The sequence below is a fragment of the Dendrobates tinctorius genome, unplaced genomic scaffold, assembly GCF_039654945.1.
Source record: "Dendrobates tinctorius isolate UK_male_01 unplaced genomic scaffold, ASM3965494v1 ptg000022l, whole genome shotgun sequence".
NCBI lineage: Eukaryota > Metazoa > Chordata > Amphibia > Anura > Dendrobatidae > Dendrobates > Dendrobates tinctorius.
The window spans coordinates 4,739-18,485 of record NW_027361690.1 but is presented as its reverse complement, the minus strand read 5'-3'; the positions used below and the strand labels follow the sequence as shown (position 1 = coordinate 18,485).

Below are 13,747 nucleotides of genomic sequence, written 5' to 3'. Positions count from 1 at the left end.
GTATCAGCATACTCAGGAAAAATTTCACAACAACTTTGGGGGTATAATTTCTCCGGTTACCCTTGGGAAAATAAACTGGGGGCTAAAAAAATTATTTTTGTGGAAAAAAAATGATTTTTTATTTTCACGGCTCTGCGTTATAAACTTCTGTGAAGCACTTGGGGGTTCAAAGTGCTCAACACACCTCTAGATAAGTTCCTAGGGGGTCTAGTTTCCAAAATGGGGTCACTTGTGGGGAGTTTCTACTGTTTAGGCACACAGGGGATCTCCAAACATGATATGGTGTCCGCTAACAATTGGAGCTAATTTTCCATTCAAAAAGTCAAATGGCGCTCCTTCCCTTCTGAGCCCTGCCGTCCGCCCAAACAGTGGTTCCCCCCCACATATGGGGTACCAGAGTACTCAGGACAAACTGGACAACAACTTTAGGGGTCCAATTTATCCTGTTACCCTTGGGAAAATAAAAAATAACGGGCTAAAAAATCATTTTTGAGGAAAAAAAATGATTTTTTATTTTCATGGCTCTGCGTTTATAAGCTTCTGTGAAGCACTTGGGGGTTCAAAGTGCTCACTACACACCTAGCTCATTGGGGGGGTTTAGTTTCCAAAATGGGGTCACTTGTGGGGGGTTTCTACTGTTTAGGCACATCAGGGGCTCTGCAAACGGAACATTATGCCCGTAGAACATTCCATCAAAGTCTGCATTCCAAAATGGCGCTCCTTGCCTTCTGAGCTCTCCCATGTGCATAAACAGTGGTTCCCCCCACATATGCGGTATCAGTGTACTCAGGACAAATTGCACAACAACTTTTGTGGTCCAACTTCTCCTGCTATCCTTGTGAAAATAAAAAATAGTGGGCTAAGAAAAATCATTTGTGGGGAAAAAAATGATTTTTTATTTTCACTGCCCTGCGTTATAAACTTCTGTGAAGAACTTGGGGGTTCAAAGTGCTCACCACACATCTAGATAAGTTCCTTGGGGGGGTGTCTAGTTTCCAAAATGGGGTCACTTGTGGGGGAGCTCCAATGTTTAGGCACACAGGGGCTCTCCAAACGCGACATGGTGTCTGCTAATTTTCCATTCAAAAAGTCAAATGGTGCTCCTTCCCTTCCGGGCCCTGCCGTGCGCCCAAACAGTGGTTTATGACCACATATGAGGTATCGGTGTACTCAGGAGATATTGCCCAACAAATTTTAGGATCCATTTTATCCTGTTGCCCATGTAAAAATGAAAAAACTGATGCTAAAAGAAAATTTGTGAAAAAAAAAGGTTTTTTTTTTTACAGATCAATTTGTGAAGCACCTGGGGGTTCAAAGTGCTCACTATGCATCTAGATAAGTTCCTTGGAGGGTCTAGTTTCCAAAATGGAGTCACTTGTGGGGAGCTCCAATGTTTAGGCACACAGGGACTCTCCAAACGAGACATGGCAACCGCTAAATATTCCAGCATATTTGCTATTCAAAAAGTCAAATGGCGCTCCTTCCCTTCTGAGCCCTGCCGTGTGCCCAAACAGTGGTTTATGACCACATATAAGGTATCGGTGTACTCAGGAGAAATTGCCCAACAAATTTTAGGATCCATTTTATCCTGTTACCCATGTGAAAATGAAAAAAAATTGATGCTAAAAGAAAATTTTTGTTGGAAAAATTAAAATGTACATTTTTTCCTTCCACGTTGCTTTAGTTCCTGTGAAGCACCTGAAGGGTTAATAATCTTCTTGAATGTAGTTTTGAGTAGCTTGAGGGGTGCAGTTTTTAGAATGGTGTCACTTTTGGGTATTTTCTGCCATATAGACCCCTCAAAGTGACTTCAAATGTGAGGTGGTCCCTAAAAAAAAAAAATGGTTTTGTAAATTTTGTTGTAAAAATGAGAAATCGTTGGTCAACTTTTAACCCTTATAACTTCCTAACCAAAAAAAAAAATTGTTTCTAAAATTGTGCTGATGTAAAGTAGACATGTGGGAAATGTTATTTATTAACTATTTTGTGACACATAACTCTGGTTTAACAGAATAAAAATTCAAAATTTGAAAATTGCGAAACTTTCAAAATTTGACAAATTTCCATTTTTTTCGCAAATAAAAGCAAAAAATATCGACCTAAATTTAACACTAACATGAAGCACAATATGTCACAAAAAAAATCTCAGAATCGCTAGGATCCGTTGAAGCGTTCCTGAGTTATTACCTCATAAAGGGACACTGGTCAGAATTGCAAAAAATGGCCAGGTCATTAAAGGGAATCTGTCACCCTTTTTTTCGGCTTGCAGCTGCCGGCATAGACATCGGGGGCTTATCTACAGCATTCTGTAATGCTGTAGATAAGCCTCCGATGTAACCTGAAAGATAAGAAAAACACGTTATATTATACTCACCGGGGTGGGCGGTCTGGTCCGATGCCTCCCTTCTTCATACGATGCCGTCCTCTTCTCCCGTCCTGTAATGGCTGCGGCGCAAGCGCACTGCTCTGCTGAGGGCAGAGCAGAATTTTGCAGTGCGCAGGACCTCTCCAGACGCCTGCGCACTGCAGGACTCTGCCCTGCCCTCAACAGAACAGAGCAGTGCGCTTGCGCCGCAGCCATTACAGGACGGGAGAAGAGGACGGCATCGTATGAAGATGGGAGGCGTCGGACCGGACCACAACGCCCACCGGACCAGACCGCCCACCTCGGTGAGTATAATATAACGTGTTTTTCTTCTTTTTCAGGTTACATCGGAAGCTTATCTACAGCATTACAGAATACTGTAGATAAGCCCCCGATGTCTATGCCGGCAGCTGCAAGCCGAAAAAAAGGGTGACAGATTCCCTTTAAGGTCAAAATAGGCTGGGTCATGAAGGGGTTAATAAATATGGGGGAAAAAATATTGACAAATGTAAAATAAAAACCCTGATTTAAGCAATAAGTCATCCTCTGATGATAGCTTCCCTTTAATCTTATGGTAAAAGTAATGAGCATTTATAAAGAGCATATTGTAATTTATTGTCTGTCAGTTCTCAAACTTTGAGGTCTTTACGTAATGATGCAAAAAAAAAAAAAAAAAAAAAAAAAAAATCAGCCCTCAATCATCTTAAAACTGTGACCTTTTAATTTTCACTTAGGTGGTTAGAGGAAAAAAACGTAGAGCTTTAAATTTCACGCAGTGCATTTAGCATGTGTGAAAAGTATATGCCTGCCTTTAGATATAAAGGATTGTAAAACTTAACACTTACATAACCACTTTTACAAACTATTGCTCTATTGCTGTGCAATTTCCTTTAGATTGTTCTGATCCTTCCTTCTCCCCTGCCCGATACCACAAAATGAGCGTCCTGCAACAGTGGCCATGGTGGATATACATGTAAACCAAACAAAAGTTTGATGTTGCACCAGACCTACTAATCAGGAAAGGTCCGAGGCATGTAGAAAGGGGCAAGGAGGTTTGCATAGCTCTGGTCTTTCAGACACGGATGTGACCGCTGGAATAGGGTCCTGCGAATCTTTTTAATCAACCCTACAGACAACTGCACTATAACAAGTGTAAAGTCACAAGTCGCCTCAGTTCTGTTGCACACATCTGTCTAATGCAAGCCTAACACATGTTGTATTGTAATTTGCATTAGAGGGTTATCCAACAGAACAAAAAAAAAACAAAAAAAAAAAAAACAGCTCCCATCTTAAAAAGTATTCCTGTCCGCAGCTTAAATCCACGGTCCGAGGTCCTCTACCGGTTGGTGTCTGGCGCTGCATCAGCACATGACCAGAGCAGTTTGTGAGGCGGGTGCCCATTATTTAGTTCAACAGCTGATCCAGTGAGTGGTATAAATCGGCTAAGACAAAGAAGGGACTGGTTCATCTCCTTGAAATAAGCAGCAGCCCCCTTTACACACTCTGGTCACATCCAGACACAAAGCTCTCCCATGTCTGACACATTGGAAAAGGACTTGCTGGGACCTCAGTTTGTAGCTGAAAATCGGGAAAGCTTTCAGATGGGCATTAGATTTACTCAGCAAACTTGTCTACTAAACACCTTTTACACACTTTTCTTCTTAAGGTACTGTCACACTAAGCAATATCTCTAGCAATATCACTATAACTTGTGACGTTCTAGCGATATTGCTAGCGATATCGCTGTGTCTGATACTTACCTACGACCCGCTCCCCCGCTGGTAATCGCAGATCGTGCGAGAACATCCTGGACAGTTTCTCGTCGTCAGCTTCCTGCGGCTCTTCCTGTGGACAGACGAGCGATGAGCTTGGTGCCAGGCGGGAGGACGCAGGATCGCCTAGTGTGACAGGTAAGTAGCAACCCCCGTCCCCCACGATGTCGCTGGTGAGATCTGCCTGTGTGGCAGCTCACTAGCGACCACTTAGCGATGTACCAGCGATCCTGACCGTGTCATATCGCTGGTCGGGATCGCTGGTGCATCGCTAAGTGTGACAGTATCTTTAGGCCCTGTTCACACGAAGACAAAACCACGAGTGGGTGATAAATTCAGAAGTGGTGATGTGTTTCTATTATACTTTTCCCTCTCTCTGTTCCCCTGGTTTTCGCTTACAATGATGTAAAAACACTGACCAAATAATGAACGTGTGAACATGGCCTCATCTGGACAACTCTTAGGGTAGGACTCCAAGTTCCGGAATGGCAGCCGTTTGAACGCAGCATATACCCGCCCAAAGTGTTGCCGGCTTTTTTATGCACAGTGATTCACATAGACATGCTGCGGTCTATAAAGACGTGCTGCATGTGCGTATATGCGGGTCTGCCACCTGCGTCTTTGTACACATAGTGGAGACAGGATTTCATAAAATCCCCAGCACTATGCTGTAACATCTGGACGCTGCAGCTGTACGGCAGCGTCCAATCCGCAGCAAATCTGCCACGTCGAAACATACACTTAAGAGAATTTGTCCAATCAGGGTACAAGTGTTATTACTTTCCAGATGAAGTTAATAAAAGGCACAAATGGCATGAATATATGCATGGTGAAGGCAGCCTGTGTCAAATTGTTAATGTTTAACTCAGTCACAAAACGAGTTAAACAACAACTAATAAAAGTAGTCTCAGGACTCCAGAAAAGTAGAGCGTAGAAAACTCTTCCAAACAGCTTTGAAGTTAATGGCTTATAAACACTAGCTGCTCAGCCACTAAATTATAGGTATGCTCCTCATTTACAGCCCTGCTAGAATGATGGAGCAAAATTACTGATCACAGTACAGTACCCACAATAAGAAGAGTCAACATCACAAGAGTAACTCACTAATATGCATTCCCCATATTACTTATAAGGATTTTGTGAAATGCAGTATGTGCTATATTCTAATACGCCTGTCTAATATTTTTGCTTACAAAACCAACCCGCAAAATGTCCATCTTACAGAGTTGTGAGCGTAAAGGAGCCCGGAGAAGAAGAATTCCTTGCCTGCCACACCTCACTGTGCATCCCGTGCATCTGAAGCACTGAACAGACACCACTAGACAAAGTAGAAAGACCCCAGATTTATCACTGTATGCTCAGGAACGTAGCGTTACAGTATAGCCGAAACGGAGCAGATTTTATTAATGACTAAGGCTCTGGTCTAACAATTACATGTTTGATGGATATGACCTTTACTTTAACTTCCAAATAACCAATTTACACAAAAAAAAAAAAAAAAAATTCCTTACACTGATTTTTACACTTGATTTTCTTACTCGTTCCACTGAGTCACTGACACCCCCCAAGACACTTGCACCATGTCTGTGGGTGTGAGAATGTGTGTACAGAACTGTAAATGTGATCATTATGGTCACAATACATTCATACAAGTATCTAAAACATGGGCGACAAGTAGGTAATCACAAGGAAGTGATTCATTTTACCTAGCAGGGTCTGACACACATTGTAGCATCTAATGTAACACATGCCATAGGTTGTGTGATGGCTGATCAGGTGGTGTTTTTCCTGCTAGGTGGTGGTCAGGGTTTTGCTACGAGATCTAGCTGTTGGCTGAGCGCATTGATGCACATCAATGTCTACAAACAGCATATCCACCTTGCTCTAAGAATGGATGGAAAGGGAAAAAAAAGGCGGCACATAACACCGAATGAAAGAATCAATGTCAGGCTATAGAATGCATGTGAACTGGAAGATCCCAGTGTATGCCATGTAGCATCAATCCTAGAACAGAAAAACTCACCTCCACTATGTCACAAGGACGGCAAACCCCAGCTGGTGTGTAATGGTAGAGGTGGATGCTCAGGCGATGTGCTTTCTCGCTCCACCTGCTTCGCACACAGCAGAGAGCCTACGTGTCACCTGCTTGCACTAATGTCAGTGTGAGCGGAAGGTGTGCCCAATGTCAGGGCGACTGGCTGTACACTGCTCCTGGAAGGAAAGGAGTAATCGGATCCTAGGATCGAAAGTAACAGATGAGGATTCCTCTATTTTCACTTGTGCTTAAAATGTTGCTTTGTAAAAAGAGGCACTGCCAAGTCAGCCTGGCATCAGCCCCAAAAACGCATAGGATCTGGTGAATTTCTTTGTTTGTACAAGCTGACAAATCTCTCATGCAGCAGGAAATGCCAATTTGCTTAAGTAAACCTGCTCCTCTAGACTGCACGCTTTCATTTCTGTTCTACAATTAGCTCATGTGTTACTCTCATTAATGAGACATATGAAAGCGAAGGAAAAATGCATCCATTATTAAATGGAGCTTTACTCGCCAATAGTAACTGTAAAATCACTTCTTTTCTATTCCACCAATACGACATGGGGGTACACCACAGGAGTTTCGCTTATAGCTAACAGAACGGCACACTTTTGGAAATTAACATTACTTTTAAAGATAGAATATGGGCATCTTTAACAGGTTGGAACAACTTAGTCATTGTGACTTCCTACTGCAGTCTGAGAAATTGCAATTAACCAAAAAAAAAAAAAAAATCACACTAAACAAATGTGGCATTCATCCTCCCCCATCCTAAGCACTAGCCCAACTCACATGATCTTCAAAATTTGTATTGGCATTCTGTGGTTAGTTAAACATGGGTGGGGGGACTTCAGAAGGACAGATTCACTATGCTTCTTCCGGCATTTGTTCAACTGCATTTGAGAGTCTGGAAAAGCTGAGTGAAGCCATAATGGTTGTCGGCCAGCTTTATAAAACATGTTTTATCAGAATATTTCTGTTTTTGTGTGGGTTCTGTCCGTTATTTGTGCAGTACTTGTATACACATAAGCCACAGCACATTAGTGGTTAATGGAATATAGTTTATTTTTTTTGTAGTCCTCTTAAAAAGTTGAAAAATATTTCAGCAAGACATTTCCTTCCTCTGATTTGGACACGTCGTCCAACTGCAAGACAATAAACCATACAAGTTTCTAATCGATCATCTTGTTTATGTAATAACAAACATTGTAGCAAACCGGATAATAACTGTACCCAAGAGAGTTTTAGTCATATTTCTGTAGGTCTAGAAGGTAGACAAGGTGCATTGAGAGACGTGATGTTGACTGCACGAGCCATAGCGAGGGGCACATGACTAACAGCATAAGTATTTTGGTGCAACTGACTGAAGGTTAAAGTGTTATTCTCAAGTTTGTGTCTTGAGCAGCTCAGAGCTTTGCCGTCTCCTTACGTCCTGGTCTCCGGCAGGGCGGCCTCTCCTCCTTGAGTGACAACTCTAGTGAATAGTAGAGCTGTAATATTGGTAGAAATAGAAAGCTCAGCTCACAAGTTCTGTTATAAACACATTCAGCCCTCAGTGGTTTGTTGTGGACTGCGCACTGCTATCACTATATTTACGCAGACATAATCGGGCATTTGCAGAAGCACACAGGTCTGGACAACAATCATAAAGAGCCATATATGACAAATTCGCCCTGCAAAGCAAAAAGAAAAGAAGACCCACTCACCAAGGGGCGGTCCGGTAGGAGTTGCTAGTCTCGATCTGGTGCCTCCTGTCTTCATGTGATGCCGTCCTGCTTCTGTGCGTCATGTAGATGACGCGTACTACGTCAGCCACACGGCGTTCCCCTGCACGCTTCTGGGCAGGCATACCTCTCTGCCCTGCCGGTGGCAGAGCCACGTAATATAGGTTATATTGGGGAAAAAGAAAAAAAAAAAAAAAAAAAAGTCTCCAGGTTCCCTTTAAATCACTTCAGAAGATGAGAGGAGAGCATCTAACTGCACTAAAGAAATCAAAAGGCGGTAGAGATCTGACTGCGGTGTTGAGACCAACTCTCCTCCTGGGATATAACTGCACTTTCGGTCAGGGTCTGGAGGCCAAGCTCCATGGAAACGTGCTGTACACTATAATACTGTAGCTCTCATTGCAGGAGAATGAGAGCAGATAGAAAGAGACAAACATGCTCAATTTCATACTGTAATTAAAGAAATTTAGGATCTTGAGAATACCCCCTTTATATAGGGAAAACCTAGTTACAGGTTCCTTTTTAAACTAAATCCACCACCTTTAAGTTGTCTTAAACAGTCCAGTCAGATGGGCATTACAGGCCTGTGCTCAGCCACGCCTCTGTCCCTGCAAATCGCTGGCCCTCCTGCCTTGACCGACATCTCCTGTATCATCCACAGCCAGTTCTCGTATCTGTGCACGTGTAACAGACTCTGGATCTCACGTAGATGTCAGCCACGACAGTCAGGGTATGTGCACACGTATGCAAAAAATTCCTGACTGAAAACCGGACTCCTTCCCAGAAAATGCATTTTTTTTTCAGCGCATTTTCCGCGCTTTTTTTCCCGGAGAGTCCCCAGTCTCATAGAAAATAGCTAGAAATGCGGAATTTTCCATGAAATTAATGAACATGCTACGTTTACCGCGATGCGTCTTTTTTGCGGAAAAAACGCATCAATATGCACAAAAAGTGCAGAATTCATTAAAATGAATGGGATGCTTCTTGTAAGTGTTTAAGCATTTTTGCCGGTAAAAACACTTAAAAAAAAACGCTTACGTGTGCACACACCCTCAAGGTAGGAGGGTCAGCGACTGCAGCAACAGAGGAAGCGTCAAGCACAGACTAGAGATGCCCATCAGACCCGACTGTATGCCAATGAAACGGATTACGAAAGGTATTTTCTTAGATATGCAGATTAGCTAAGCACTTATGAACAGGTTGTTTGCCTACTGTTGATGACATAAGGTGGTGGATGTAGTTTATACAGAGAAAACCTGGTGGCAAGGTCCCTTTAAATAGTAATAACTTAAAATGTGTCAATAGGCAAAATTATATCTTAGAAAGTATAAGTATTTAAAGTCCTGTGAATATCAATATCTAAGAAATATGTCTGGATTTTTGGAGCTAAAGAGGCTGTTCGGTTGGCGAATGGCCAGGAAATAGATTGTTTACGAGGGTGCTGCTGTTGGGACTCCATCTAAAAATCAGTATCACTGGTGAAAACAATGTTTCACACCACATTTTCATGATCTTCAAACATCCTCACGTCTTTATATAAAAAAACAAAACAAAACCCTAATCCATTATAAGAGCGATGTAAATAGATGGATTTAAAAAAAAAAAACCTTTACCACTGAGCATGTTAAACTGGTGGCCTCAAGAATAGTGGTTGCAGACCTACCGGAAGTAAAAGGTTTTATTCTAATTTCTCATCTGGAAAAGATATTAAAATTTAGAATCTAAACTTTATAAGCCAAGACCAAGGGGGGGGGTGTTAGCAGAAATTCATCCACGGCGCCACGTTTTTTGCCGAATGATAAGCAAAAGGAGCATACACCCACTGTGCGAGACATTTGGTGACACCGCTTTCCTCACTCAGTTATTTCATTGCCGACAGCTTCTGTAATTAAAAGTAAAGGGGAGTAGAGCTGTGAGGTGCATCATTACTAACACCTCTTGCAGATCTCATCAGGAGTGTGGAGGGGCAGAAGCTGGCAGTGCAGAGGTGTTTGTAATGAGACAGCTCTGCTCTACTACTCTTTCCTTCTTGTAATCAAATTAACTACAGGCAGGCAGATCAGTGAGTAGAGCAGGGCTGTACATCATTAGGCGTTTCAGGCAGAGACAGTCGGGACCGACATTTCTTTAAGAATATTGATTTTTTTATAATATTGCAGTCTATGGAAAACAGTGTCATAAGTTTGTGGGGGGTTTTTTTCTCTTCTAGAAACTTTGGAGATCTCCTTATATTAACCCATGTTTTGTTTTTTTTTTAACTGATGCAACAAAAACTTAAAATGGGTTGTGTTTCAAGGCCATCAATATCCAATTAATAGGAGTGCGACATCCGGCATCCAGCACCCCCGTCACTCAACTGTTCTTGATGGAGGTGTCGCATGTATGTGCTCAGTTACAGAGTAGAATTACACAGCTCCGTTAACTGTATAAAGGCCGGGAACTGAACATACACGCCTATTAATTTAAGCAGGGATGCCTCCAAAATACCCTGCTGTGGCCACTACACAGTTGACAGAGGTGTCGTAATTCCGGTCTGGAGCTGAGCACATCCGTCCGCCACCTGCTCTGAGAACACCTGATAGGCAGAGGAGCCTACCATCAATACAAAAGAGATGTCCTATCCTAGGGATAGGTCATTAAAGTTCCAGACAACCCCTGTAGGTTTATTTTGTTGCATCACTAATAGAGAAAAAAAAAAAAAAAAAAAACATTGAGGAGATCACATGACTTTCTGGGGAAAAAAAAGGGTCAGGTGGGGGGGGGAAACAGATGCAAACATATAATATGTTTTCATCTGCTTTCCAAAGACTACAATGTTATAACAGGTTAGTTTATATTCCACTTTTAAAATGACTGCATCTTTCATATTCTATTACAAAAAAAAAAAAAAAAGATACGGATACAAGCACAAATGTATGATTAATGAACACCCATTAACAAGTCTTTTCTTACTAAAATTACCAAAAGCACAAAATTTTTTTTTTTTTTTTTTTTTTTTTTTTAAACAGTAAAAACAGATAGGTGAAAAACACAAGAAAAACGTGTTCTTGAGCTTTACAATATACTCACTGAAATCAATGGATATAATCACAATCCCAAATAGGTTGGGAAGAAGGAGGCTCAGTTGCCAAAGTATTTAAAAATTAAAGTTTTTATGAAAAAGGGGTGTTAAATTAATGCCTCGATGGAAAGTCCACATAAAGACTGACTGTCTGGCATATCAGTGACCAAAGTTTTGACGCATGTTCGCCTTATGCCCTCTTCTCACTTACACAGAAGGGTGATGCAATAGTTCATTTACTATTACAGGACTTTCTTATCCAGATCAAACAAATTTCTATTGTGAGAAATTCGCTCTCCTCATAAGCCTAACTAAATTACTTTTTTTACTTGAATGTGCCAGCATATTGTGTAAACTGGATCAACGTAGGACAGGTTTCCGGTATTTTTTATGCAGGCCACCTGTCACAAGACTAGAGTCACAGAAAATAACAGGTCTTTGTGCGGTTTGTAGAAAAAAAAAGTTGACAGTACATGTAAGAAACACTGATGTGTGAATAAGGCCTAAACTGGTAAGGGAAGATGGGTGTTCCAAGATATTGGAGAACGCCAATCTGGTTAAAAGTCCTAACTGTTGTAGGATTTACACAGTAATTATCATGCAACAAAAGGAGTCGCACTCCAGAATACTGTGTAAAGTATCAAGTGGTCTGGTATTTCTGTATGAAGGCAGCAGTGTGCCATTTCTCTCTCACCCATGACCGCACCACAGAGAGAGGGGGGTCCGCCCATCAGGGACAGGAACCTACAGATAAAAAGGCGGCACCTCTCCTCCGCCCCCAGTTGGTTGCAGAGCATCAGAGGGTCTCCCAGTTAGTTAACAACAAAAGTATATACATAACATTATAATATTGTATATTATGGAGAAGCACCGTGTCTAACAAAAACACTCTACAAACATTAAACCGTGCTCACCGCACACGTGAAGGGGGAATAAGCGGGTGCTGTCATGGGTTCCGAGAAACACCGTTATCGGTGAGTAACTAGGCTATTCTCTCTAACCCATGACAGCACCACGGAGAGAATTTCAGAGATTGGTAGCTTAGGGAGGGACCACCGCCTGAAGGACCCTTCTCCCGAAGGTCAGGTCAGACGTAGAGGCTAGATCTAAACGATAGTGTCTGAAAAATGTGGAACCAGCGGCAGCAGCTTATCTTTGAAGAGGAGTCCAGGGCCGTCCCGTCCGTAATTCTGGCAGCGGGGAGTCCCCTGTCGCGCCGGGGGTCGGTTCCTGAAGTCGCCACCGCTGTTGCCGAGGGGCTTCACAGGGTGAGCGGGGGGGGGAGAGGACCGAGCCGCCGCTCCGGAAAGGAGGCTGGGGCAGGCCGGTACACGTGCGGGCAGCGCCGCGGTACAGAGGTGTACCAATATGGCGCTGCCCCGGAAATGGAGTGAACGACATCTGGGTCCCCGCGGTCGGAACATGCGCACTGCGCACTCCCCGGGGGACACAGCGGAGCAGGCTGGGAGAGGAAGTGACGTCACGGCTGGGAAATTTAAAAAGGAGAACGCTGGAGCTACTCCTTGCTGGAAGCATCCTGTAAGTATGGAGGACAGCGACCAGCACGGGGAGCAGCCAATGCAGCAGCAGCACAGGCAACACCATCATCACCGGCAAAAAGAGAAGGACAGGCGCGAGGGCCGGTCCAGTAGCCACTCCACGCAGCAAGTCGACTGCGAGGAGCAAGTTACCTTCCGTGGATCAACCCGTGAGGGATCTGAATCCACCTCCCGAACCGGTACCTGCAACCACGCAAGAAAACAAAGAACAAGGAATGCCCCACCTGTAGCAGACCACTACCAGCTTCTTGGGATAAAATCTGTGCAACTCATGCATACAGGAAGTTCTTTGTGATGAAACCCCGGATTACGCCTCGGATCCAAGAGCGGTAATCCGATCGGAGTTTCAGAGTGCCTTTTCATCCCTAAAACACAAAGGGAAAGCAAAAAAAAAAAAAAAAAAAAAAAGAAAAAAAAAAAAGGATGTAGTAGTAGGCTACCAGTCAGAAGTCTCGACGTCAGGGGAAGTTACCTCACAGACTTCGGACACCGACTCGTCATCCTCAGATGAAGAAACGGGGGGCCGTCACTGGTTTCCCCTAGATGAGGTAGACATGTTAGTAAGGGCAGTAAGGTCTACCATGGGGGTAGCAGACCCTCAGCCTGATAGATCAGTCCAGGACATAATGTTCGGGGGACTAGGCCAAAAGAAACGCAGAGTGTTTCCGCTAAACGAGAATGTACAAGGCCTGATAAACAAAAAAAAAAAAAAAAGAATGGGAAAGACCGGATAGGAAGAACTCCACGGTCCCTTCCCTGAAGAGAAAATATCCATTCGACGAGGAGACGTCCACGTCTTGGGATAAAGCCCCGAAACTAGACGTGGCGGTCGCCAAGGCCTCAAAAAAATTTGCACTCCCCTTTCAGGATATGGGTACTCTAAAAGACCCCTTAGATAAAAAGGCCGATACTTTCCTCAAGGGCACTTGGGAATCAGCTGGGGGAAATCTTAGGCCAGCTATAGCGGCAACATGTACCTCCAGAGCCCTCATGGTGTGGGTGGATCAACTAGAGAAGCAGTTAAGGGAAGGTACACCCAGGGAGAAGATCCTGGAATCCATTCCAGTAATAAGGGAAGCCTTCTTAGCCGACTCATCAGCTGATTCAGTAAGGTTGTCATCCAAAGCAGCAGCCCTGTCAAACGCAGTGGCTCAAATGTTGGCCGGGGGACTTACAGACTAAAATGAAGCTATGCTCCATCCCCTGTGAAGGGAAATTCCTATTCGGAGAG

At 43.3% G+C, this 13,747-nt stretch overlaps 1 protein-coding gene across 1 annotated transcript in view; it reads right to left on the bottom strand.

Annotated features, from left to right (window-relative positions):
• Nucleotides 1–6,290, bottom strand: part of RAB27A (RAB27A, member RAS oncogene family) — a 68,439-nt gene extending 62,149 nt beyond the window's left edge. Inside the window, exon 1 of the mRNA XM_073568399.1 lies at nucleotides 6,161–6,290. The gene's annotated coding sequence lies outside the window, so the exon portion shown is untranslated. The remainder of the gene's footprint in view (nucleotides 1–6,160) is intronic.
• Nucleotides 6,291–13,747: the final 7,457 nt, after the last annotated feature.